Raw genomic sequence first — 26,513 nt, 5'->3', positions numbered from 1 at the left:
GGTGATTCTCCCCCTCTACTCCACTCTCATGAGACCCCACCTGGAGTACTGCGTCCAGTTCTGGAGCCCCTACTACAAGAGAGATATGGACGTGCTGGAACGTGTCCAGAGAAGGGCCATGAGGATGATCAGAGGGCTGGAGCACCTCTCCTATGAGGACAGACTGAGAGAGATGGGGTTGTTCAGCCTGGAGAAAAGAAGGCTCCCAGGAGACCTTATAGTGGCCTGCCAGTATCTTAAGGGGGCCTACAGGAAAGCTGGTGAGGGACTTTTTAGGAGTTTGGGTAATGGTAGGACTAGAGGGAATGGATTAAAACTAGAGATGGGTCGATTCAGACTGGACATTAGGAAGAAGTTCTTCACCATGAGGGTGGTGAGACACTGGAACAGGTTGCCCGGAGAGGTGGTGGAAGCCCCATCCCTGGAAGTGTTCAAGGCCAGGCTGGATGGGGCTCTGAGCAACCTGATCTAGTGGGAGGTGTCCCTGCCCATGGCAGGGGGGTTGGAACTAGATGATCTTTAAGGTCCCTTCCAATCCTGACAATTCTGTGATTCTATGATAATAAAGGTCACTGTGCACTTTGAAGAACATACTGACTTTGTTGTTGTTCCTGGTACAACAAAATAAATAATAAGAACAATAATGTAAACTTCTGCTTTTCCTAAGAATGCTTGAAAATTTGCTGCCCCAGTTGTGTATGGTTCCTGGTGTGCACAGAGGGACGCTTCAGGGGTTTCCCGAGCTTGCCTTTAACATCTCCCTGTCCTGCCTTCAGGCTTCCTCTTACACCCTTTGCTATATGTTTTACATGTGTTTTGCAGGTATTGCATGGTCTGCAGGAGCCTGAGCCTGCAGGCATGTATTTGTGGCCCTGGAATGCTCTGATGAAGTGTTCTGAGTTAGGGAAATTATCATGCATGTAACATCAGTCCAGTTCATGCAAACAGACTGTGGCTACCGTTCATGACTTCAACTGAAGACAAACACAGAGAGAAGATGCTTGCCTTTAATAAGGCTTTCCAAGAGATAGTATCTGTCAGAAACCTGACTCATTCATAGCTGAACACTATGACCAGTTCATCTGATCCACATAATGGGAATTTTTGACAAAGAATGAGCTACAGTTTCAGATTTCATTTTTTTTTGGTGTATGGGGGGAAGGGAAAGATATTTTTTCTGGTTTTTTGTCTTCAACTGAGCCAGAAGACCTGGGTGAAAAATGCTTAGTGGTTTCTGTGTTGAATGGGTAACACAAAAAGCAGTATCTCTTCCAGTGTCTTCCTTAAAAAAAAAAGAAAAAGAAAAAAGAGGAAAAACTAAGAAAAAAATCAGCCAAGCAAAGTACAGCAAAACTACTCTGCCAAGTCTGTTCTATATTCAGGTTTATAACAACGATGGTATTCAGAAATCTCAATTGTGGAGCAATGACAAGGATCAGTGTATAAAGATATCATTTTCTTTCAGCCGAGAGATCGTTCCCCTTTCTCTGCTGCAGACGCACGTGAGCTGTGTGCCTGCGAACGGTGGGGAGCGTAGGTGCTACGGCAGATGCCAGCCGTGGTGGGGCTCCCGGCAAACCCTGGGTCATGGCCCACTCTCCGGCCACAAGCCGCTTTGTCACCAGTGAAATCTTTCCTCGCCTTCATTTCTGTTGCTCCATGAAACATTCATGAAAAAAAAAAGACATCCTACTGAGTATCCATTAGCCACCAATGCTGATGTTAATGAGCAAGCTGCAAATGCACTAAAGAGCAAATTGAAATGAGTCACAAAGTACACTTAGGATGTGCTTCCTGCCAGTATTGGTGCGTCACTGGGAAGATGCTGGTTCCTTAACAACAGGATTATAAAGAGCAGAAATATCGCTGATAAAAAAAGGGCAATATTTAAAGGAGTTCCATTAAAAAAGATTAACTGATTTATGTGCAAATGAATCATATCTGCACATTAGCCCTTCATTTGTCATTCCAACTTGTTTTCTATTACATTAAAGCAGTTTTAAATTAAAACGTAGCATTAAATTAAATTAAGGCCTGCTAAGGAAAAAAGATGTATTTCAAAACAGGCATAATTTAATTACAGTTAGCCTGTCTAAATAGGTGTAAATAATTAACTTGTGACAGTAAAACAGTGTCATCTTGCATACTTTGTGCAACTAAACAGACATATTAAGGCTTAGAATTACAGTGCTTTGTTGTCTTTATTCATTCCTTTCAGTTTTACACCTTTTTGAATATTTAATGGGAAGCAGACGGTTGTTAAAAACATGTTGGCATACATCATTCGGCTGGATGGGAGGAAATTCTTGCTGTATTGCACAGGACGACAGCTAGCGCTGATCACTATTGCAGGTGAGAAGTCAATCCTCAAAAAAAGGCCAAAAAAAAAGTATAATCTGGGTTCAGCCCAGCTCCTCTGCTGTCACCCACACGAGGGAAAGGACACCTGCATTCACAGTAAAATGCCAGCCACTGGCTGTGTCGGAGCGGTGTGGCTGCAGCTCTCTGCCTGGGGACAGACATGGTATTACCTACAGGAACTGCACATAGTCTTCCAATACCTGCTTCGTACACAGCTTCTGTCTGTGATGGCAGTGAAGTGTCAGTGCTTAGAGCGGGTAAAAAACAGCTCGGAGTCATTTCACAGGGCTGGGGTGAATTGTCAGGCAGGAGATGAGGTATGGGAAACCTGGAGGCAGTGTGGAAGGAAAGCAATGATGGAAGGGGAGGCAATGGTGGAAACCTCTCTGGGAGGTCCTCACTTTTCTTCTTTGGAATGGGGTGAAGCAGCCAGCTCTTCTAGAGTGGCTACAACGGGGCAAATTCAGATTCTAATACCTGAATATGGAAGTATCCAACACAGAGGAGCAACAGCTGCTGCAGACGTGAGCTGCTACCCACTAGCAATTACGGTATGTACGTGGGATGTGGAAACCTAGAGATTGCGGAGGTAAAGACTAGAGAAAGACTAGAGAAAAGCCCCAAGAAAAACATGCCTGATCTCCTGAGGTTTCACAGTATTCATTGGAACTAGACTCATAATCCCCCTGAAGTCCATGGAAAGACTCCAGCTGAGTGCAGAGGGGGTTGAAATTTGTGTACAATAAGAATGTTACTTGTGGTTGGTTGAAAAGCTTCTAAGGAAATCTCCACTTTGGCCATTCTTTGATATAAACATTTTTGCTTTTGAAGAACTTTCATAAAAATATTTGTATGAATGCTTGTGAAATGAATTTAAGCCTACGAGTAAGCATCGGCTAATCAGAAAATCAAATTTAGTTCATAAGCAAAATAAATTAGTTCTGGGCAGAAATGGAAGCCGTTTATTTATGAAAAAAAGATATTTTAGGCCATCTGTCAGGAAACTCAAACTAAACAATCTGCTCAATTCTCAGCAGACATAAATCTGTGAAGCTCTGTGGATTTTGAGTGACCAATAGCACAGTTCAGACGGATACAAAAAAAATTATAGACAGTTTATTCACAATTGATAGACTGAAATTTGATCACAAAAATATTTGCCAAAAATGTACTCTAAACCAGCTACTAAAAAGCACAAACAGTTAGAAAATGAGATTAAATCTGCTACATTTTCCAACCATGCATTTAGTTTATCGTTATTATATCTGTCTTGCTGCAATAGCCCAGGATTTTTTCACCGGAAGATTTTTTTTTTCTTCTGCTGGCACTTGAAGATTTGTGTCACACAGCTGAGCAGCCCGATTCCATGTACAGTTTTGCTAAATATAAACTCCCCTATCACAGGGTGGTGCTAACGAATTGTCTCGGCAGTGGTCACACTGGCAGGAATCACAATTTTTTCATTAAGTAGTCTAGAGTAGATGGTATTGTTGGGTTTAGAGAGGGCTTTCTGCTTTCGAGCAGTGCTCTAACTTTCTTTGTTCCTCCTAAGGGGTACAGCAAAGAGAAGAAAATCAAGAAGATGGAAACATTTGAGGATGTCTTGATGCACCTTGGAGAGGGTGTGCTTGCTGGTAGTTACGTTGCGGTTTTAAGCACAGGGATGAACACGGACAATTATAGAAGCCTGGAGCTTCTGAATTTTGTGAAAGAAAGTGAACAAATCTCTGGGCTGAAGCTTTAAACCAGATCTGAAACAAATCCAGTCAGCACCACTGTTCACAACACACCTTCACCTGGCATGTTTGAAACACAACTCTGAGTTTCATGACAGAGCTCTCTTCCCATTTTGAAAAAAAACAGGTCAGTTTTGTCAACCAAAAATGGTGCAAATGACCCTTCCAATGATTTGTGTGAACTGTGACAGTCCTATCAGTTACCAGTATCAGTTCTGGGGTCATAACAGAATATAAACACAGCAAAAAATCCAGTGCTTTTTCTGAGATGGATCCCTATGTGTCCAAGCCCTGAACTTAGCACAGCCTGTTTGCAGTACATGGATAAAAAAATGAAGAGGGTCTCTCTGTATGAATGCTTGGTGCATTTGTTGCATTTTTGCTAATTATTATTATATTCGATGTCCTTTCAAATTTGTATGTTCCAGAATCTGAATGTTTGCTCCAAACTTGGCTTTGAAATACAGCTGCAGAAAGAGGCAAACAGGAGAAATGACTGGAGGTGGGGGAGTGAAAAAGGACATGAACTAAATTTCTAATGCCTCATAATTACCAAAGTTGGAATAAAAGTTTATTTGACAATTGTTTCGTCCAGCTGCCTCTTCTCAATCTTCGGTTCTGCCCTTACAGACTGTGGAGGTGCTGGTGGCACAGGGAGATGGCTGACAAACTCCATCTCCAGTAAATCATTTTCCAGCCACCATTTGTTTTTTCTGCCTGGATCCCCTGAGCCGGGTCAGGTCAGGTCGCAGAGAGGCGGGAGAGGCTGGCTGGACGGGCGAGCTGTCGATGTGCTACTGCTTTCTTTGGGCCTGAATTTGCAGCCACTCCCTTTTGAGAATTCCTGATGAAGGCAAAGGTAATTCCAAATTTGAGCAGCTGCAAAACCCAGCCCTAAATCAATTCTACATCTCTCCTTGTCAATATTGTGCTACTGCTTGTAATAGCATTGACGGAGAGGTTTATGTATCCATGGCACTTATGTTTAGGTCATTGGAAGGAGGAAGAAAATGAATTCTAGTGCAAACTGAGTAGGTGCTGGGGAGCAAGGGGACAGGGGGAAGAAATCCCTGCTGAGTTTTTGGCTTTTTCAAGTTTCCAGAAACTCTCAGTACAAGATTTAATGATGACCTGGAATATATTTGAACCTTTGCAGATCAGCAGCAGCTACAACTCTTTGGAAGGGATTTCTGACTTTTTTTTTTTCCCCCATCAGGTCTTTCATGTAAAATAAAACAGTGCACAGTGGAAATCAAGAACGAAATCCTTCTAAGAAGAAAGCCAAATGGATCAGAGAGAAGAATCTTGCAAAAGCCTTTGACAAGGCAGCTGGTGCTGGAAGGAAGTATCTCCTAGCACCAGCAAAGGTGGAAAAACGCCAACTTGAGTCATATACATAAATTCTCAACCTGGATTGGCATTTCTGTCATTTTAAAATGTTACTGACATAGCTCTACCAGCAGTAGTCTTCTCCTTTTCTCCTTTTAAGGATTTTCAAGGCAGTGGAGTTGAAGGGAAAACTTAACTAAAATAATCCCTCTTTTTGCTGGCTTTGCATTTCTTTCATTTAGAAGCAAACAAGATGTATATAGTCTAGTCTCTCAGTAGAACCACTAGCACAGATCCCTGGCTCCAGAGGGGCTTAATTACAATATTAGACTTCAAACATACAGGAACTCAGATCCTAAATATATCAAATCCTTCTTCTAGTCCAAGGCTTAAAGCTACAACTCAGAGATGTTGGTGACAGGTCGCTCTGTTTTGAATAGAGGGCTCTGCTTGTCTCCCGTGGGTAGATAATATCACTTTTCTTTCACAAAATAAAAGAAGATCTTGTTATTTTCTTTTAATTGTGGCAAGACGGGAGGAATGCCAGGGCCTGGGTCAGTCAGGCAGTGGGACGAGTAGGGGAGGTGACAGCAGCACAGGTCTTGGCTTTGTGCTCAGCGTTTGCCTGCATTTCCAGGTGTGTCTTCTCCTTCCCAGAAGTGGAGGAGGTGGGGGGGGCCTTAGTTACCAGAGGGGTGTGAGCAAACCAGGAGGGGAGGGTGATCCTCATGGGCAGCAGAGGTGGGGTGCTTGCATTGACCTATTGCGGCTTCTCAGCCAATGCACCTGCGAGTGAAGTGGTGGCTTTGTCTTCTGTTCTTTCCTTGGGTCGAAAGGATTCATGTCCATGTCTCCCAGGAGAGAGACTTCTATTCTCTGAAAACTTGGGTCCAAACTAGGTACAAACTCTCTGACTGCAATCGCATTTAATAGATTTCACTGGTATACATTTGCTGTCTAATGAACTTCATCCAAGGATGTCTTTGCAAATCACATTCTACCATGAGTGGGGAAAAAAAAAGGAAAAGGAAAAGTCTAATGTGGTATTAATAAACCTCATATTAAGCAGCAGGTTCTGTTCCAACAGCTCTAAGCATTCAGACAGGTACATTGTTAATCAGCTGCTGATTCTTATTGAAAAATGTACGAATACAGCTTTCAAGAGAGGATTACACAACAAGCTTCAACTTGTTTCATTAATTACTTTTTTTCCAAAGGAACAGCAGAAAATTGCTGGCAGGGAACCTTGGTGAACCACGTCCATGGGCCATTAAAAATGGATTAAATTTACATTTATAACCTCATTGATTCAAGACTTTTTATTTCTTTCTTTTCTGAGGCAAGTTGACTTGGAAAAGTTATTCAGAAATTGTTCTTTTCCTGCAGTGAATGTGCTAAGAAGAAAGAACACATTATTGGATTTTTTTGTTCTTTAATACTAAAATGACAGAGGGAAACAAAATGGAGAAAAGCTAAGCTCGTGTATTACATGCCACCAGGCACAACACCTCTAGTTATGCTTTTGTCTAGTAATGAATAAATTCTATTGTCACTTGTTTGGCCATTATTATTAGCATTTAATTAAGAGACAGTAGTCAAAATGAACTATGTCACCAGGTTATAGTGTCCTACAGCAGGAGTCCTGCTAAGGTATTTAGAGAAGAGAAATGTTGACTGCATTATTCTACCTCATTTCAAAAATGTGGAAAATATTTTCCAATTGCAGTTTCAGTTGCATTAAGATTTCTGTTTCCATACTCAAGGCAAAATCATGAGTCAGGTTGTATGGCTCCTTGCAGGGATTAACAGGATAGCAGCACCACTCGTGTTTATGCAGGTCTGCCACCCCACCATGGTTTTCCTCACACTTCCAATTTTTATTTGGAACGCATGATATAGTTCGGAGGTAGAATAGTACAGTTTAAGTTTTCATCCAGCAATTAATTTAATTACTGCATTAAGTCCAAACCTTTTTACCTAAGTTCATATGTAGTCCCACTGAGCTGTTGTCTTGCTGATGTTCCAAATCAGTGAAGCACGTAAGCATGCATCTAGTATTAGATATATGCATTATCTTTTGTATAAATGGGATTATTTGTGTGATTAAAATTGAGCTCATGCTTAAATATGTTGCCGGATGACATCTTGTCCCAGGGATATTTCTGAGTTACACTATTTGCTTATGGCTGTATCTCAAAGCATACTCTAATGAAAAGGGAGTAATTTTCCAAATTTCAAAGAAGTTAGTGGGATCCTGCAGTCTAGCACTAGGTGTATGGTTGTGTCCTCGGAAGTAACTGAATTCTTGTTGTTCTTATATATTCAGAGTTCAGACTAACTCCTTTGGAACCCCTTGGTCTTACTGATTGAGGCTGACATTTTCAGTTGGAGGCACTGTAAACCACACAGCGATATCCAAAAGTGCCTTGTTGGCACGTCATTGAAAATGTTGATTTTAACTTTTCTTAGGATATATAGTCTGATAGTGATTCTTTTTAGTGGTAGCAATAGTTTTAGCTTGTGTTAGAAAAGTGCTTTGGCAGAGAGCAATGTGATGTAAATTCAAAATGTGACCATAATTTGCAGTTTGAAGAATGCATGACATTAACTGAACTAATAGAATTCAAGATTGCAGTAGTAGTAGTGTGGAAATATATAGTAAATTTATTTCATCAAAATGATTATGGGGTGTAATGAATATTTCATTTTCAGGACAGAAGGAACAAGACAATCCAATCGTAGTTTTCCATTTTGGTATTTTAATGATCTTGACACAATTCTTAAGACAGATGATAAAACATCATTAATCGAATACACAAAAATATTCATTAGAAAAATTACATTAGAAATGCATTGAGGGTGAAAATTACATTCACATGCACAATATAGGAAAAAAGCAATGTAACAAACTGTACTGTTGAATAAATAATTCTGTGATGGGCAAAGGGTTTTGTTTAAAAATGAAAGCTGCAATAGAATTTAACCTCTTTGTTGCCAGTCTTTTCTGAATGCAGATGTACATGTTCTTCTTTGCTGTTGTATCTAGTTCCTTTTCTGAACTGCTAAGGCACATTGAACGTAAGGCCATGAGGACTGCCTGTTTGGATCACACCAAAGATCAATCTAGCCTGAAAGCCTAGCTCCATCAGGGAAAGAGAATAAAATCTGCAACAAGACTGAGTAATAGTCCCCCCGGCATTCTTTCCATGCCTTTTGTTCCCCTTTTCTCTTGCTGCACAATAATTTCAGTGAACAATCACTGGGACAGATGTGATCATGAGAAATAATGAATCATCATTCCCCAGTCACCCCTCTTCATTCCCTTTGTGACTTTATAGGAACACACTCCCTCTCCGCCCCAGTTGTTGCTTTTCCAGTCTGAATCCTAATCTGTGTTATATCTCTTTGGACAGAAGCCGCTTTACTCCTCAGATCATTTTTGTCATGTTCTTCTTATCTTTCGTTTGTATTAGACTCCTTTCGAAACTGGATGATTATAACTGCACGCGCTACTCAGAGGGTGGCCAGACCATGGACATGTAGAGTGAAGTACTGCTGTCCTCTGCTTTATTCTCCATTCCTTCCCCAATAATCCTGCTCTTCTTTTTACTGTTCTGATCACTGCTGAGCCAACATGTTCAGAGAACTATATTGATGGTGTCTCATAGATCCTTTTGTTGATTAGCAGCTGTTAAATAAGGGTCCATCAAACGTGTACATTGCCTGAGAGGACTTTTCCCCCTTGTTCACGATTCCATGTACATCAACAGTGAATTTCACCTGCCATCTATCATTCAGATCCTCAATATTATTATACATTTTGCAGTGCTTTGCATAATGCTTTGGGTTTAATTGCCCCAATAAGTGTATCTCACCAGCAGTATTTGCACCTCACTATACCCCCAAGTAGTGTCCTCAGGGATGCCTCTGCAGATCTGCCTGCACTGTGAAACGGCTTATTCCCACCGTCTTTTTGCATCTTAGATCCACTTTAGCTTTTATCCAAAGGCAACTGCATCTATTTAATAGTTTCATGAGGGTCCTCACAAATAGTTTCATGAATGTTCAAGTGGTTTTACCAACAGAGTTACGTTCTTGGCTCCTTTAAAGATGTCCTATGAGGTATTATTTCTCTTCAAAAGGTTAAGCCTGAATAGGTCATATTTATCTACTATTTCTATTTCTTTAATTATTTTTTTTAACTAGTTTACCTAGCTTAGATGTCAGACTGGCTCATAGTTTCCACAATCATACCTGAAGGGTTTTTTTAAGAATTGTTGTCACTGTTGCTGCTTTGATCCTTCTGGTGATTTAAGCTATAGGTTACATGCTGTGGTTAGTAGTTCAACAGTTCCACATATGAGGTCTTTTTCTGAGTTCTTGGATAAATACCATCAGGTATCTCAGTTTGATACCATTCATTTTATTGCTCTGCTCTAAAGTTTCTTTTATTAGATCATTCCTTCTTTACCTTCACCTTTCATAGTGGTACCTGCAGGGCCTTGGTCTGATACAATTTCTTGCTTAGTATAGTGTGTGCCCTATTCCATTTAGCCTTCATGAATTCAGACCCTCACAATATGAAATTATTCGATTGCTTGCAGTGTGAGTTTTTATACAGGCTCAATATAACAGACAAAAATTACCCCAGGCTAATTGAATATTTTACTGAACATCCACAGGTTTCTTCTGTGAACCAGGCACATTTTAGTTGAACTACATTTTTAATGGCTTAATGATTACATTTTTGAGTCAAATGTGTTAAAAAGTCACAAGCAAATAAGGCTGGAGGAAAATTGACAGCTTTTGCTTTACAGCTGGTAAATAATTCCCCTACTGTTATTCAGTCAGCTCCTCCTGGCCTGATCCATATTTTGGTACTAAAATAGTTTCACATGGGCATTTTAACCAGCTTTCTCATTGAAACTCATATTTCTCAACCCAATGTCGCTATAACTTGAATATCAAGAAGCTGGAACTCAGGAGAAAGAATATATTAAAACAGAATGGACTAATTACATACAGCTGTAGGTATTTCAAAGCGTTAAGAGTTCTGGATTTGTATTGACAGAAAGAGACACAAAGGGAAAAAATTCATAAGCCTTAGCTCTACCTCCCTGAGATTAAATTTTGCAGCTGGGGATTTTGTAGCAAAATATGTAGTGTTCTAGCCTGGGACATGTGGAAAGGCCTGTGTTCTCTGCAAGCCTGACTCTCCTACAGGATCTTACTGTCATATCATTGAAAGGTTATAAAAGAATCAGGAAAAAGGGTAATCTTAATAACTCTAACCCCAAGTGCAATAATGAAGTGTTACTTCTGGCTACTGTTGTTATGTGGTTACGCATATTTCAGTTTACTCTGATTCATTGTATTGCCTCGCCTCCTCTTGCTTTTAGGAATATGTCACACGTTGTGCATTATTTCAAAACATAGTTATACAGTCTGAAATACACTGGGTTAAAAAATAAGCTTGTGTGAATCAATATAGCTCGATTGACTTTCCCTGATTTATGCAAACTGAGGATCTGACTCAGTGTGTCGAACACGGTGATCAGTTAGGGTAAGCAGAAATAATACCATGTTTTTCCTCTCTGGGATTTAACTTCTCACAGGGCCTAAGCTGGTATATTCCTGGTACATGCAGAATGTATTTTTGGGAGGAAAAAAAGCTTAAGATCTACGTACAGCTCCCCTTCTGTAAGAGTCATTTGTGCAGCACGTGCAGCATGAGTCACACATCCCAGCCCCATCAGTGCAGACACAAGCAAGGTGGCCCACAGAGGGAGAAATCTCTGTAGGCATCTTTCCCCTTCCTAGCACTGCAATTTGGGAGGTAATACAGTACAATTTTCCTTCAATTCCCCCTGCAGCCCAGATACTTAGACCTGCTGCTTCTTTGCTCAGTGATTGAAATGACTGGTTTGCTTTCTCTGTAAAACAGTTCTTTTGGCTTTGACCTAGACTTGAGTTCATATAATATGTTGCCCTTCCAAAGATGTGGTCTTGAAGGTATTTTAACATAGCCCTTGTAGTTAGGCTCCTCAAGAGATGTAAAACACAGATATTATATTGATTTATTTCCATAAATGACTGTTTCAATATTTATACAGCACTTATTAATTGTTCATGCGGGAATATCAAAGATGATTCAGCATAAGAAACTGAAATGCCTAAATAATAGATTATATTCTCCTTAGAAGGTATATAATCTTAAATACATTTGATTTCTTTTACAGCAGGCTCTGGAGGCTCTGATCTAAGTATACCCCAGTTGCTCTTCCTGTAGAAAATCAGATAATAACATCTGTCAGTAAGATAGCAAACACCATATGTGACATTCAGCTGAAAGACAGATCTTTTTTTGATTTTTGCGTGTCGTTTATAATTCAATCAAGGTAATTCCTTTAATGAGTTTTCACTACTGAAGGTCAGAAGCAGAATGTGGGCCTCTAATTTTATATCTCTTCATAATTTATTGAAAGCATACCACAGTAGTTCCTGCTAGACTCTGCCATTACTAATAAGAAGGTGTGCTCACACGAACAATTACACTTTGTCACTTCAATTTAAAGACGAAGAGCAGCTGACCATTGGAAGAGACTGCCAAAGGAAAGATGGATTTCTGCCTTTGGGCTGTGTAAAGAAAAGGTACCTTTCTGAATAGTATTTCTTAGTGAAATATGTATTTACAGCTATGTGTTACAGATCACCTTAAACTGAGTGGTCTGTTGGTGTGATACAAGCCATTCCTGACCCTAATGGTATAAATCCATGCTGCAGAGACAGTATAGCTTGCCTTTTTTTTTTCAGGGCTTACTGGTATGGTATCACTACAGTGCTAACAACAGCTAAATGTTTGCAACGTGGGTTAAAGCCAGCTTCCACCTGCTCACAATATACCATGCGGATAAGCTGCTAAACAGCCCCGGAGCAGCAGGAGGGGGTAATAGGGTTTATGACTGTACCCAGCTTCTCAGCTGAGAATTTTTGTGATGGCTCCGGTTGCGTTGTGGTGGTTTCTGTCCTCTGAGTTCTTAGTCATTTGAGATTAGACTGAGACTAAAATGTATCTTCAATCTTAGTGTCAGACCTGAAGTTTTGGCTGGCTCTCCGTCTTTAGTTAATGAGATAAGCCACTCAATAAGGTTCAAAGCCTTTTTCAAGCCTCTTAGGGACAGAAACAAAATATGATACAAAGCTAAAATTAATCCAATAAAGTTAGCACTGTTTTGGTTCTGTGCAAAACTTCAGTGAACATGCAACAAAAGTTTAAGAGCAAAATAAGGCCCTTCTTTGCTCCTAGATTCAGCTGACCTCAGTGTCAGTTCTTCACTGAAATATTTCGCCCAGTGAATTCAAATGACTCTGTTCAGCTCAGCAGGTCCCAGGCACATTTCCATGATGGCTCCATTCTAATTCTGAGTTCATATCCAGCCCCTGGATCTGCTCCAGACACCTACGGACAAAGAACGATCTCTTTGATATGGCCCATATCCTGCCAATTGATGTGCTAGCTCCGAAATCCCTGGCTTCTCCTGCACAACGTACAACCCGGTTAGGAAGCTCAGCTCTAGACAGACTGCTGGAGGCATCTAATGCCTCACCGTCTTGGGCAGAGAGGGTTCTGAAACAAGCCAATGGGAAACAACGGTACTGGTGATATGATGAAATCTTGGATTGCTGGGACGTGCTGGCGCCTGCTGGGGACATGGGGCTGGAGTCTGCTGAAGGAGTGGACAGCTTCTGCCCACCATCTCAGGCAGAGCAGGGCTACCTCCTCCCTGCAAGAACCAGATTCCTGAGGTAAGAGGGGATGGAAACAGAAAGGAAGACATAGGGAAGGCTTTGGGAGACTCATCAAGAAGAACAACACTGACCCTCTTTACTCAAGATCTGTGTATCTGGGACAATCTCCTACAGGTGCTCTGAATTTAGCACCCTTGGAAAGTAGAAAGATTTCAGGCACATCACAGCTGAGACAACAGCATCACTACTAGCAGCATGTGGAAGAAATCACTCTTTTTTTCTCCTGAAATGATGCCTCTTCCTCAAGCTGAATTGTCTAGAAGGTAGTTCAAGGCTATTCAGGGTAAAAAGAAACAACACAGCATGGGGCATCATGGCTAGAAAAGTAAGGTAGATCCTGGGTTTAGAATTTGAGGCTTTTAATGTATTTTATATCAGGCAGATTGGAAATATAAGGTTAAAAATCCTATAAAGGCAATGGGAACAAACACCAGAAACGCACATACCTTCTTGAAAGAAACCACTGTAACCACTGATTTAAACAGTCATTCTCTCTGTTCATCAGCCATCTGGTCTTCAGAGTGCATCAGCTTTCACAGGAACAATTGTGATAGTGCTCTGCCTGCCAAATCATGGCTTAAGGAATGAGAAAATGGGGATCTGAATCCCATCAGGCAAAGGCAGGCATTTTCCCATATAAGTACTCTAATTACTCTAATTACTAAGCTAAAATGTAGAAGGTGTTTCACATCCTCCAACTTCCTCCTCCAGAAGTTCTACTGCAAAACAAAGAAAAGTTCCTCGCTGAATCATAGGGATCTGACTGGAATCAGATGAGGCCCCACTTATGCAAAAGGATGCCTTGTCTTTGAGTACTTGCTGGCTAAGGAGGGGAGCGCTAAGCTGCTCACACTTAGGGAGATCAGAGCATGGGTATGAGCTAAGTACTCACTGCCAAAGGGAAGGACAGCTATCATATGTATGCATTGAAAGGGCTGGGATAGTTAGTAGAATTACTGCCTGAGTAGAGGTTTTTAGGATAGTGGTTTGAGATTCAGCTCACTAAATACAAGTCCTGCTTTTTGGCACTTTTTTAAAACCCAACACTTTGTTGTAATTGTCAAATCCAATAGGTTCCAAATATATATATCAATAAAGGAGTACATCCAGTGGATAGTATACACCTTCATTTATTACTTGGAGATGCAAGAAGTCTGTAGCAATGATGCAAGCTCAGTGACTATAACACAGTTTCTAATACATGTAGAACCAATCTGGGTCATGCAAACCTACATGTAGATCTGAAAATAAGCACATCATGTGTAACTGGAAAGGTGAGATCAATATTGTATAATGCATGCCTTCATTCAAAGGTATGAGAATCACCTGAAAAGCAGAGAAACGATCAGTTCTTTGTCTATGACACCCATTCCAGGCTAGAGAAACTACAATACAAACCTGGAGTGCAAGGCATAAAGGTGCAGCGAATTGTGCTGTGGCAGATGTATATGCATGAGCAGTCTGTGCATTTGAAAAGCAAGAAAAGGAAGGCATGATTTGGTAAGAAGACATCTGACTACTTGAAAATTTAGCTCTGATTTACTCAGGGGAAATTTGCTATTTTGGGGATGGAGCTAAATAGCCTCCAGGGTTTACATCATTTGTCTGAGGTTATTTATAATCACGTTGGCTTGACATTTCTCGACAGGTTAATCAGGTCCATAGTCTCAGTGAGACCTTAATAGTCAGAAAGCAAAACAAAGCAACTTTATTTCAGTATGTGCTTTAGGACCAGTAATGGAAACACCAGGCAGGCAGATGTCAGCTTCTTTTAAAGTTAATGAGTCAGTGTGGACAGTAGCAGCTTGAGAGAGGCTGAAAGGACCATTCCTCATTCAGATGCCCTACAGGCCTTCATATGTGATTGGGCCGTGTGGTTCAACACCGTAAATGTACAGTGCAGTTAGGTACTGATATTTGGGCCCAATCTTTCTCATATTTGAACTTTAGAACATGTAAAGTATTATTTTTATCCATCTTCATTTGGTGATCTTCACTGAAGTTAATAGTGCAGGTGTTATGGATATTGAAGATTATTTGGAGGTCAGTTTTTCAGTTTCAAATATCAAGCAGTTTGTTTATGATTTGCACTTAGTGGTATGGATTAAAGTTTCTGTAGAACTACTTTCCAAGGATCAATGGAAATAAGTCCTTTAAAAATCTGAGCTTCAGAATCTATTTAAAGCACACAGTTATTCTGCTTAATCTTGTAAAATTAACAGCCCTGTGTACTGGTTAGACTTAAAGAAGTAGTTAATTTCAACTAATTTATTCATTCATACATTAATGTATTCAAAAAGCTAAAATACAGCAACATTAAATCTTGCATTTCTGGAACATAGTTCTGTAGATCATGACACATTTTAAATATAATTTCACACGCAAATGAATACCTTGAAATCTAGATTTTGGGAAAACTGTTTTAATTAATTAAAATAAAATGTTGTGAAGAAAATTACTAAAGCCACTCATTATCAATAGACATACTGTTATTCATAGACCTGTATGAGAAAATAAGTAGGCCCAGCCCGAGTCAGTAACTATACAGGTAGCCCAGTATATATCTCCAGCAGCAGACTCCAGCTGTGCAAGGAGAGGGTAAGAAAAGTACAGAATAGTCCTCTCCTAAGCTTCAGCTATTTTCGGTTCGGGGAATTTGCTGAGTTATGTGTGGCTTTTGGGGATTCAGTGACCATCAGAGAATGTCTTTTCCATCTGTTTGTCCAGTCTGTCCTTAGCTGCCCATAAACTTTGCACCCACAGCATCCTTTGGTGAGGAGTTCTGATGGCCAGGTGTTTGGTGCCAGACATTTTGTTGTCTTTGAATCTCACTTCTTTTCTTTGCTATCTTGCACCTTTTTGAATTGTGAGAAAGAACGAGCAGTCAAGCCCTATCCACCCTGCCCAGGCCACTGTAATTTTACAGGCTTCTATTCCCCCCCGACCTCCCAGCTCTCTTTTTTCCAGACTGAATCCAGTTTGCTCAGTCATTCAGACTCATAGAACATATTTTATTAATTTAGCAGAACTGCAAACTACAATGACCATAATTACTTGCAAAAAGAGTGTTAGGACATTTTGTATTAAAAACAGTGGTTTTAAGCTAATACAATGAAAAATATTTTGGGGCTGTTTAGCCTGGAGAAGAGAAGGCTCCAGGGAGACCTTATAGCAGCCTTCCAGTACCTAAACAGGGCCTACAAGAGAGATGGTGAGAGACCATTTATCAGGGAGTGTAATGATAGGACGAGGGTAAGGGTTTTAAACTGAAAGAGGGGAGATTTAGATTAGACATTAGGAAGAAATTTTTCACTATAAGGGTGGTGAGGCACTGGAACAGGTTGCCCAGGGGAGTTGTGGATGCTCCGTCCCTGGAGGTGTTCAAGGCCAGGCTGGATGGGGCTTTGAGCAGCCTGGCCTAGTGGGAGGTGTCCCTGCCCAGGGCAGGGGGTTGGAACTAGATAATCTTTAAGGTCCCTTCCAACCTGAACCATTCTATGATTTGGGGAGATAATGACAAGCGTGTCCCCTTTAACTACATTTCAACTCCAACTGTCTAAGAATTTGCCTCTGTCACTGGTTTAATGAGGGATTCTTGCCATTCTCACCTTCTTCAAAACAGTAATTTTTTCATCTTGAAAAGAGAAAAGAGGTATACTACTTTACTTTCCTTTTTTATTAATAGTTCCAATATAGTTAAAATATGTTGAGTATTTAGGGTAATACTATATCTGAGTAGTAAAACCATATATTTCCTTTTTTCTTTCTAAGTACTACAACCATTGCACAGTGAAAATGAGGAGAACAGAAATCAAAATAATGTTCTTTTTGGGACTAAAGAATGGAAGAATATTAAACTCTTTTTGCTTCTTATCCAACATTTTCCTAGGAGAGGTCCAGTTGCCTGTGGTTTTGTCTGTGATTTCAAAAATAGTAGAAACAAGACCTGGTCTGATGCCAAATAGAAATGACTATGGCACTGAACTAGCATTTAGAACTTCAGAAGTCCCCTGCCTAAATTGAAGATCTCAGTCTGGATTTAAGGTTTTGTCTTATTACTGAAAATTAATTATTTTAAGGAAGTGTTTCTATCAAGCTTCTATTTCAGTTTAAGGGAAGAGGGGTTCCTTCTGACTGACATTTATCTCAGTGTTCCTAGATATTTACAGTGCGCAGGGAAGTATAGCTGTGTTTTAATAAACCATATTCCATGCTCAGAAGGAGAACTGAATGAATAATTATTAAGATTAATTGTTTCTGAAGAATTTAGCTTTGTTTTATGTTCAGAAAACATCTGTGAACAGATCCATTTCTCTCTAAATTATCTGTAATTCAAATTTATTCTAAAACAATCCCTGAGTGTTACTCTAGTGGTGGACTACAACTTTACAAATTGAAGTGATGTTGCTTAGTTTACATGACAGTGCTGATGAAACATATGGTACTTGTCCTGTTCCATGGTTAGACAAGCATGCACAGACTTCCAATCTCAATGCCTTCTTACCTTACATTCAAATTTGGTTTTTGAAATTACTTATGCATGTAACTTTGAAATTCACTTTCCGTGAACATGAAATGCAATCACTAGCATATTCACAGAAAGTAAATCCAAAAGGAGCATGAACATAACTAAAGCTAATTAAATCAACCTTAAAAAATGTCAGTAGAAAATCTCTGGTATTATTTTCCCAGCTTGTAGTTGAAGAAATAAAGGGATTTTATGTAAATATTATTGAAAGGTGATATCCTCTCTTTTTGCAACGTAGACACAATGCTCATTGTGTCCTGATACAGCAGCTGAGGCGTTCAGTACTTCTGTTGCAATTTCTATATGGGAAAAAATATGTCTTTCACTCCTGTGTGCTTCAGCATCCATCCTTAAAGATTAATTACCACTCAAAATGTTGTTGTATGTAGAACTGTGCCACACTTTTATCAAAAATCACATTCGTACAGAAGTGAGGAAAACTTGATACAGGCTCCTAAAGACTTCTGAATTTTTTAGTATCTGAAGAGAGTGGTTTTGACACATTGTTTTGAAGTCAAAGATCATGCAGGGTCAGCCCACTCTACCTAAATTAGAATTTCATCTCTCACTTCTCAGTTTGGTAACTGTGAGCAATCGATGGGTTTTACTTCTGCTATCTCTGTATCTGGGGAAAGTACAAATAGTCCCACACTTTGGGGTTAGTCCTTGGGTGATCAAGAGAGTGCTTTCCTGTTGTGTGACCGTGGGCTGGAGACCACAACTTGACTCTAGAAGAGATGTCTTTCCTGTGCTGTGTACTCAAATAGAGACTACTCTGGTTTTCTTTCGCCCTGCTTAATTCACTCAGGAACTTACGATATTCCAAATCTTTGGTTTAGCACAGGCCATGCACTGGAACCAGCGATGTGGAAGAAGTGAGAGACTCATGTGTTCCAAAATACAGGCAGCCCTGGCTGCAGCAGTCTGTTAAAGAGACGGCGAGAGGCCAGAGACAACTTGCTTAGGAGACAGAGCTTGCAATTCGTTTGGGAAGGAGTAAAGGGGCAGAAAGAAACTGCGCTTGAAAACTGGGAATGAATTTGCTTTCTGTGTCCATGAGATCAGTTTGAATGCCCCTCAGGTTTCCTTGGCGTGGTGTTACACCCAGGGTCTGTAGGGGGAGAAAAAACCCCTGTTTGCGGCAGGGGGGACATTACAGTGACAGTGAAGGGTGTCTGTGCAGAAATAGAGTCATGGCCCAGGGACGCTGTGCACCACACAGTGAGTACGCATACCCCAGGCACTGCCACAACAAAACCAGCCTGCCTTGTGTCCAGGTGCGTACGGAGGACATGTCCTGCACTTTTAGAGTGCCGACCATGGGCTTTAGGAAGGAATTAGCTGGCTGATCCAGGGCAACCGAATAACGCAGTTCGGGACAGCATGTAATTACACCTTGGTGTTTAATTTAGGGCAGAGGAAACCCAGCCTGAGGAACAGCAAATCCATCTTTTCCCTTAACATTTTGTTTGAATGGCTTTATTACTGGTCCCATTTAAAATTTATGGTGTAATATACATCTGCCCTACCCTGATGAAAGTTGTTCATTCCCCTAATCTCCCATAGATCCATCTTTCACTGCAAAATTATACTTGGGTGAACTCTGATATTTAATGCTACCGTGGTCTCTTTTTCTATTCCTAAGTACTTTACATATACTGCTGTCTATTGACTGCTTCACAGCAATGCGGCAGTAGGATTCCTCCATGCTAATGAGTGCTTCATAGTTGCTATATGCCGCCTAAATGCTTACAGATCCCTCATTATAATTCCTACCTATCTCCCTGATTTGCAAATTGAATCAAAGGAGAACATTTAAGATGCACATTTTATAATAGAAAGAACAACTTTGGCGCTTTTTCACCTTCCAAATATAAATATTTTGAATATCCTTCCAAATATAAATATTTTGGATATGATTTTCATAGGTGCTCAGCACCCACTAATTTCAGTAGGGATTGTAGAGAGATGGTACTATGGAAAGCTAAACCCAACAGACAAAAGCGTGCACAAATGTAAAGCACCCAAAATTAGTAGTGAAGTATGAACATGTAATACTGGGTACAGCTAAGTCATTTACAATACTGGTGTCAGAATTAATAATAAATATCAGGATTTCTCCCAGCTCCAAGGAGGCTCAGTAGACACGTTTTTTTCCTAGCATTACTATGTTGGCTGATTGACTCTTATTTCAGCTTAAATCTCATTTGCGCTGAATACATGCTGAAGCATATTTAACAATTTTAATGTTCACTTTTTCAAAGTGATTACACCTTTCAGTGTATTTTCTACAGAATGAGGCAATGGGGCTAAATGAAAGCTCCATTTTTATTCTCTTGTACCATGATTTGTTGAATGATTTCCTAATAAATACAGCAGAAACTCTTAAAGCTGTCAAACCAATGTCATAGCACATGGCAGTACATGCCCATGCCATGCCTCCTGGAATGTGAAAACATGAGAGTCTTGACTGAGAAAGCATGTGCATCTCCTAACTTTCAGAGAGGAGGACAAACCTCTTCAGAGATTCAAGAATACAAATATCATTCACCATTGTAAACAGAAATGTGATAGCACGTGTTCTGACAATGACCATGACATCTTGCGTCTCTCAACAGTTGGTGATTTTTTTGCTGGAATAATGTTCACCAGACTTTCTAAAGAAGCTGCTGAAAAGATCCTTTGGAAAAGTCAGTCTGGTTTGCAGCATGCTCACTGTAGAGCTGAGGTAATTTTTCTAACCAGGTGAACTAAAGAAAAGTGCAGAGAAGAGAATGAAGAACTATACATACATGTAGTTGATCTAACTCAATTGTTGTTTAATACTCTCATCTATGACCATTCTTAGTAATTTATTTGCAAACTTAGTTGTCTGGCCAAGTTTGTGAATAGGATTCAGTCATTTCACAAAGGTTAGCTTATATGAGAGTCTTCAATTAAGAAGGAATATCAGAATTTACAGTTGTCCAACCACTGCTCTTGTATAACACTTTTTAAATAAGCATTTGGTGCAACTAGAGATGACACTAGTCAATCCAAATCCATTTTCCACAGATGGTAGAATTTTTAACGCACTGGTCCTAATGATGTTAGTATTTGCTGACAGTTGGGCGCTGGCTGGACACGCACCAGTGCATGAAGAACATTGCTGACTGTTTTGATTTTACTACAGTGGGGAAGGGTATGAACAGCAGCATAAAGAAAACAGAGGTCCTGCTCCAGACACAGCTTGTGTCAGCAGTGCGCATTTGAAAATACAGCCTTGAAATCTCTAGACACACTTGACAATCTTGGCAACATGGTGTAGTCAAATTCCACTTCTGATGACAAAATCATAGAAATGATAACAAAACACAGACGTTTTTGGAGATTAAAATCCATGTTTCTGGAATGAAAGAGAAATTCAGCATTAAATAAAATTAAATGTGTTCCTTGAATCCCATGCACTTCTTGAAGAGATATATCCAGTGCTTTTTTTGGTACAAATAGTTGTTTGGGTTTTTTGGTGTGATTTTTTTTTTTTTTTTAATTTCTATCAACCTATTAGTGGCATAGCATGGGAAAGGCTTAAAAAAACCCCACTGGTGTCTATTCAATTTGGGATTTCTTTAAAAAATTCCCCAAATAATTTCTGGATTATCTCAGATGTAAGATTCAGCTCCAGGTTAAGACACATAAGCTGTTGGCAACTGAAGTGCTTAAGGTCCTGTAAAAGTCAATAACTCTGTTCTATCAGTGGACTCTCAAGAGACTTGCAGTTGACCAGCTGTTCGAGGCTGGAATTCAGGTACCTCAGTTTACACATCTAGTGCTATTTTAGGTGTCTGATGGTATTTGAGGCATCTGCACAAGGCTTAGAAATGCAACCAAAAGGAAATCCTTTTCTGGAGAAGCATCTGGAAGCTCAGTGGGATTCCTTGTGACATTATTTTCATATGGCACTCAACATCTACATTTATGCAACACAGCAGAGAAACACAGCAAAGAACTTTTTTTCCATCATATTTATAAAGTTATTCCAATGAATTTGCTCCTTTGAGAACCAGTCCTGATTCTGGTTGACAATTGCATTGTTGAGTATAATGTTTTCTATATAGAGGTTTACAGAGATGCTTTATAAAGATACTATAAAACAATTTTTACATTGATGTCAAGCTTAGGATGCCAATTCCAAAATAAAGAATTTGAATAATCTGTTTTTTTCACTCTTTTTTAGCTCCTGTGGCAGAAATAAATTCAGGATGTCTTCCAAATTTAGTTTTAGAAATGCTGTATCAAAAACCACTCTACATTTAGTAAGACCACTATTATGTTTGATTGTAATGCAAAGAAAATCAGCCTCCACATATCTCGATGCATTAGGGTGACATAAGTGTTCAGAGAGATCCAGTGACAATAAAGTCAAGAGGGAAAATGAATCAAGACCATTCAATGCAGCTTCCAGTAGGTTTTCTAGATATTTGTGTTTGACAATATTTCCATAACACTAATAATAACACTAATAAATAATAATAATAATAATAATAATTTAAAAAATCTTCAAGCACTTTTTTTTCATGCATTAGAAGTCATAAAAATTGTGGGTAATACGCACGGTAGGATTTTCTTATTTTATATCCACAAGTTTCCACAGTTAATTATCACACTTTTAATTTTAAGAATAACTGAAAAGCCCTCTTTCCGAGATTTAAAAACCTGAAAACAACATAGGCAATGTGATGCAGACTTGGCAACGAGAGGATCAGTCCAGCAAAAGATCAGTTAGTCAGCTATTCACAGAAGATCATTTCTGCCCCTTCTCTGTTGTAGCAAATATATCTTCAGCCTTTTCCAACCCCCCCCCCCATACCAAACAGATGTTTTTTGTAGCAGCCCTGGAAGGTCCCCAAATTCAGGCTATTTTGGACTGAGGGAAGGAGTAAGCTCCAAGTCTTGGAGCGCTCACAGAGAATGCTCTGCCAGACACAACCTCTTTCTTTGTGCAGAAGAGGATCGATCTCAAGCACCCTGCTGACCACTTGCTGGGAAATCTGACACGGGAAGAGGATTCCCTCCTGGAGAAAGCCAACACTGGCAATTTAAGGCTGTTTGTGTTATAATCAACATCCTTAAACCAACTGCGCTAAATAAAACTGTGTTTCTGAGTCCCCATGTGGGGTAATTAATAGTAGATTTATTTGCGATAAAATATACCACTGACAAGACCATGCTTGACACAAGCCTAAATGTGTTGGATATATTTATGGGCCAAATCTATACTTGGTAAAAATCAGCACAGAGCTACTATAAGACGTAAGCCAAGCTGATTTCCATGAGACAATGGTCTCACCCCAAACTTCCAGTTCCTGATTTGTTGTGGAAGACTTTGAAGTTACATACTTTTCACATCTTTTCTTTTTTTTTTTTTCTTATTATTTTCAATGAGTAGAAGGAAAAATCTCTTTTGAGGAAAATAGTTGCACAAAAACCCCATTTTTGATTATTTCTCAGGGAAGCTTGAACATATTTTTCATCTCTTCAGTTTTATTAGATGGACATAGCAGAGAATGGCCTTGGTAAACACAGTTTTTGCTTGTAAGCCATGGCCTTGAATCATCTTGTCATGGCTAGGGCATACAGCTTTATAAAAAATAGCTTTTCTTTGCTGCGTTGCTGAGAATAGGTAAAGGCTTTGTTAAGTTTATGGATGCTAAACAAATAGTTTCATTTTCAAACTTGTTTGTTGAGATATGACCATATTACAAAGGTGGTCTGAAACACTTTGAAGTGTTGCCAAATTTCTTTCCCTTTTATAGATTACCAAGTATTTGCAAAGAATTTGAGGAAGGAGAATAAATAATACTATTTCTACATAGTACTAGGTCACTCATTCTATTTTACACCAGACTTTGGGAAACTCTTTTGATTGAGTGCCATGAAGGTAATTTGGACCAGAAACTGTAGCCTCTGCCAGTGGAACAAATATTATATTTTATTAGAAATGCTGAGATCTGTTTAGTGTATTTCTAATTGATATTTCCAGATCTTTCCATACACACTGTGTCTATGTTGTTAGAGGTTGCCTGTGGAAAAGAATACTTCACATCCAGAAGGGCTAATGAACTGGGCCATTTCAGGTTACCTTATAATCATTTTTGTCAAACTTTCTTGGCAGTATCACTAGAACATTAAAAATCTGCTAATGCAAAGGGAAAAGTTGACATTTGGGGTAAGACTCTTCCAATCCAAACACATAATTAATTAAAAACATGCAGGTTAGTCAAGAACTAGATAGCAAACACTTGGCTTCAGAAGGTAGAGATGATCGATTTTTCTTATTAATTACCAGTGATATAAAGAAATTAATTATGACATGACTTCTCTTTTCCTTTTTTTTTTTGCTCTTTCATTCTCTTTCTTTCTTTTTTTTTTTCCCCCTGACAACTTATGTTATATTTTCAGTAACCCACAAGTCAGGTTATAGCTGGACCATGAGCTCTCCTGACTGGAAAGTCTAAAAAGAGTTTCAGTATAAGGAATATTCTGTGTTTCTTTAGACTCTGCTTTTTTCTGTTGCAAGGCACTAAACCCTGCAAAAATACTCAACTACAGTAATAACTGGCCAGAATAGTCACTTTATATATGAAAATGCAGTAGGATTTTGAATTAGCATTGAGTGCATCATGCAGGTGAACTGCCATGGTTCTAAATGCCTGTAGAGACACCAAGTATTTATGGCTGTTTTTGGAAATTGTTGGTGCTCAATAGTTTAAGTCAACACTTACACCAGTGATTTCACACAGAAATACTGGGAACATGAGATCATATCCACCTAAGACAGTTTTCCACAGCTCACATTGTGAAACTGTCTAGAAAGTACTTCCCCATAATTTATATTGAAATCAGTTTCTGACTGAAAGAGAAGTGAAGCACAAATAGTTGTGTTGGTTCAATTAGCTTTTACAGTGCTTTAAAGTAAACCTAAAATTACATCAGAGTAAGGTAAACATATTTCTTTTATCATCCTGATAAAATCATGCCATGGTATTTGCCACCTGAGGAAATCCATAAAGTACCTGCTTGTAAAGCCCGAGTGCTCTCTGCTGTGTTATAGTAAATAGTGTTCTAAAAATCAAAATCAGCTGAGATGAAGGTCAGTGTTTCCTGTTAGTACAAGCTTGGCTTTTTTTTGATGGAATTAGGATTTGGCTATTCCTTGCAACATGAGTTTTAAGTTCTGTAAGCCAACAGGAGTAAAAATGAAAATAAGGCAAATCCAGCTTTTTCAGTAGCTGTACTTCTGGAACCTCAGCCTGAAATACCTCTCATTTGTACAAGTTTCAGTTAGGTTCATTTGTGTACAGGAAACCTAAAGGCTTTTATCAGAAGTTTGAGAGGAAGCACAAACTCTGCTGAAAAGTGCTTTTTTTTTGCATTTGAAAAAATTAGATGTTGTTGATGGGTGATTTACTGAGGCAAATAAAAATATTACTTTGTAAGGGATCCCAGGATGTGATATAAGCTATCACAGTCAAGAGGGCCCAGCTCTTTTCAAAACTGCAGGCGGGATGCTAATTCTGGCAGTCACTTGCTGGTCCTGTGAGAGTGAGTCATGCATCACCTGGAGATGCAGTGGTAGCACGTGGGGCTAAGTGCCATTCTACCCCAGCTTCAGCTCCCTGCACCCCGAGAGCCCTGCTTCCCTCACTTCTCTATAAAAGGTGCCTTCCCTTGCTTCTCTACACTGCTAGGATCGGCTTAGTAGTGAAAAGAGGTTGTGCAAACTGAGGCAAGTAGGCATTTCTGTATAATAAAATTTGCTCCAATATTTTACACAGGAATCACGCACCCACTTCAATTTTCTGAATAAAGTTACACTATGTGCTGTGGAATTATGCTTTTACAGTTATGACTCATTCCAGGATAGTAGCATATGTTCATGCAGCTCAGCAAAAGAAATTAAGAAAAAATGCCCCCACATCACTACAAGCTGAGATGCAAGACACTTCCCTTTCTAACGTTTTGAGTGAATCACTCCATACAATATGAATAAGTACAGGCAAATACAAGTATCACATGAGAAGCAAGTATGCAGGTGAAGTGAAGAGTGTGTGGAGGCTTTCCCCTGGGAACGAAAGATTTATATTTTAGATAAATGACTCCATCCAATTCTGTGTCAGATACAAGTGGTATGTTGTAAATTTGTAAATTTTCTGGATGTATGAAAAAGAAAATAGAAATACCTGTTGAAGCACCATGTTCTTGTCTTGTCTCTGGGGAGAAAAACCCTTTTGCTATGAAGCTTAAGTGGTTTGAGGTGGCTCTTTTTGGTTTAATCAAAGAGAATATTGTTAGCCAAACCATTCGCTGTACCTAGTCTCTGGCAGGTAGAAAACAAGTCTTACATCTTTCAGTCTAGTTTGCAAAACTTTCCAGGACCTGGTGTCTGAAAGCTGGCTTTTGACAAGCTTACCCTAAGAATGAGGTGCAAGTTCCTACTGATAAGGGTAGGAAAACCTTGAAACAGCTTCCTGGGCTGATGGTGGAAGGACACCGTTTGGATTCTTTAAAACTAAATTTGATCTCTGTAAACATTTGCTTAAATACCGATCGTATCTAACTGGCTGTCTTTTGAGAGCCTGGTTGTCTTTTTTGAGAGACAACCTGTAGCCCTTTCATTTTCCCAGGCTTAACTTCACTCCTCCATTACCAACTCCTGTAATGACCCTTCCTTGAGTGGCGCAGGCAATTCTTCCTCATATTTTTCACTT

The sequence above is a fragment of the Rissa tridactyla genome, chromosome 3, assembly GCF_028500815.1.
Source record: "Rissa tridactyla isolate bRisTri1 chromosome 3, bRisTri1.patW.cur.20221130, whole genome shotgun sequence".
NCBI classification, from domain to species: Eukaryota; Metazoa; Chordata; class Aves; order Charadriiformes; family Laridae; genus Rissa; species Rissa tridactyla.
This window is presented reverse-complemented; position numbering follows the sequence as displayed.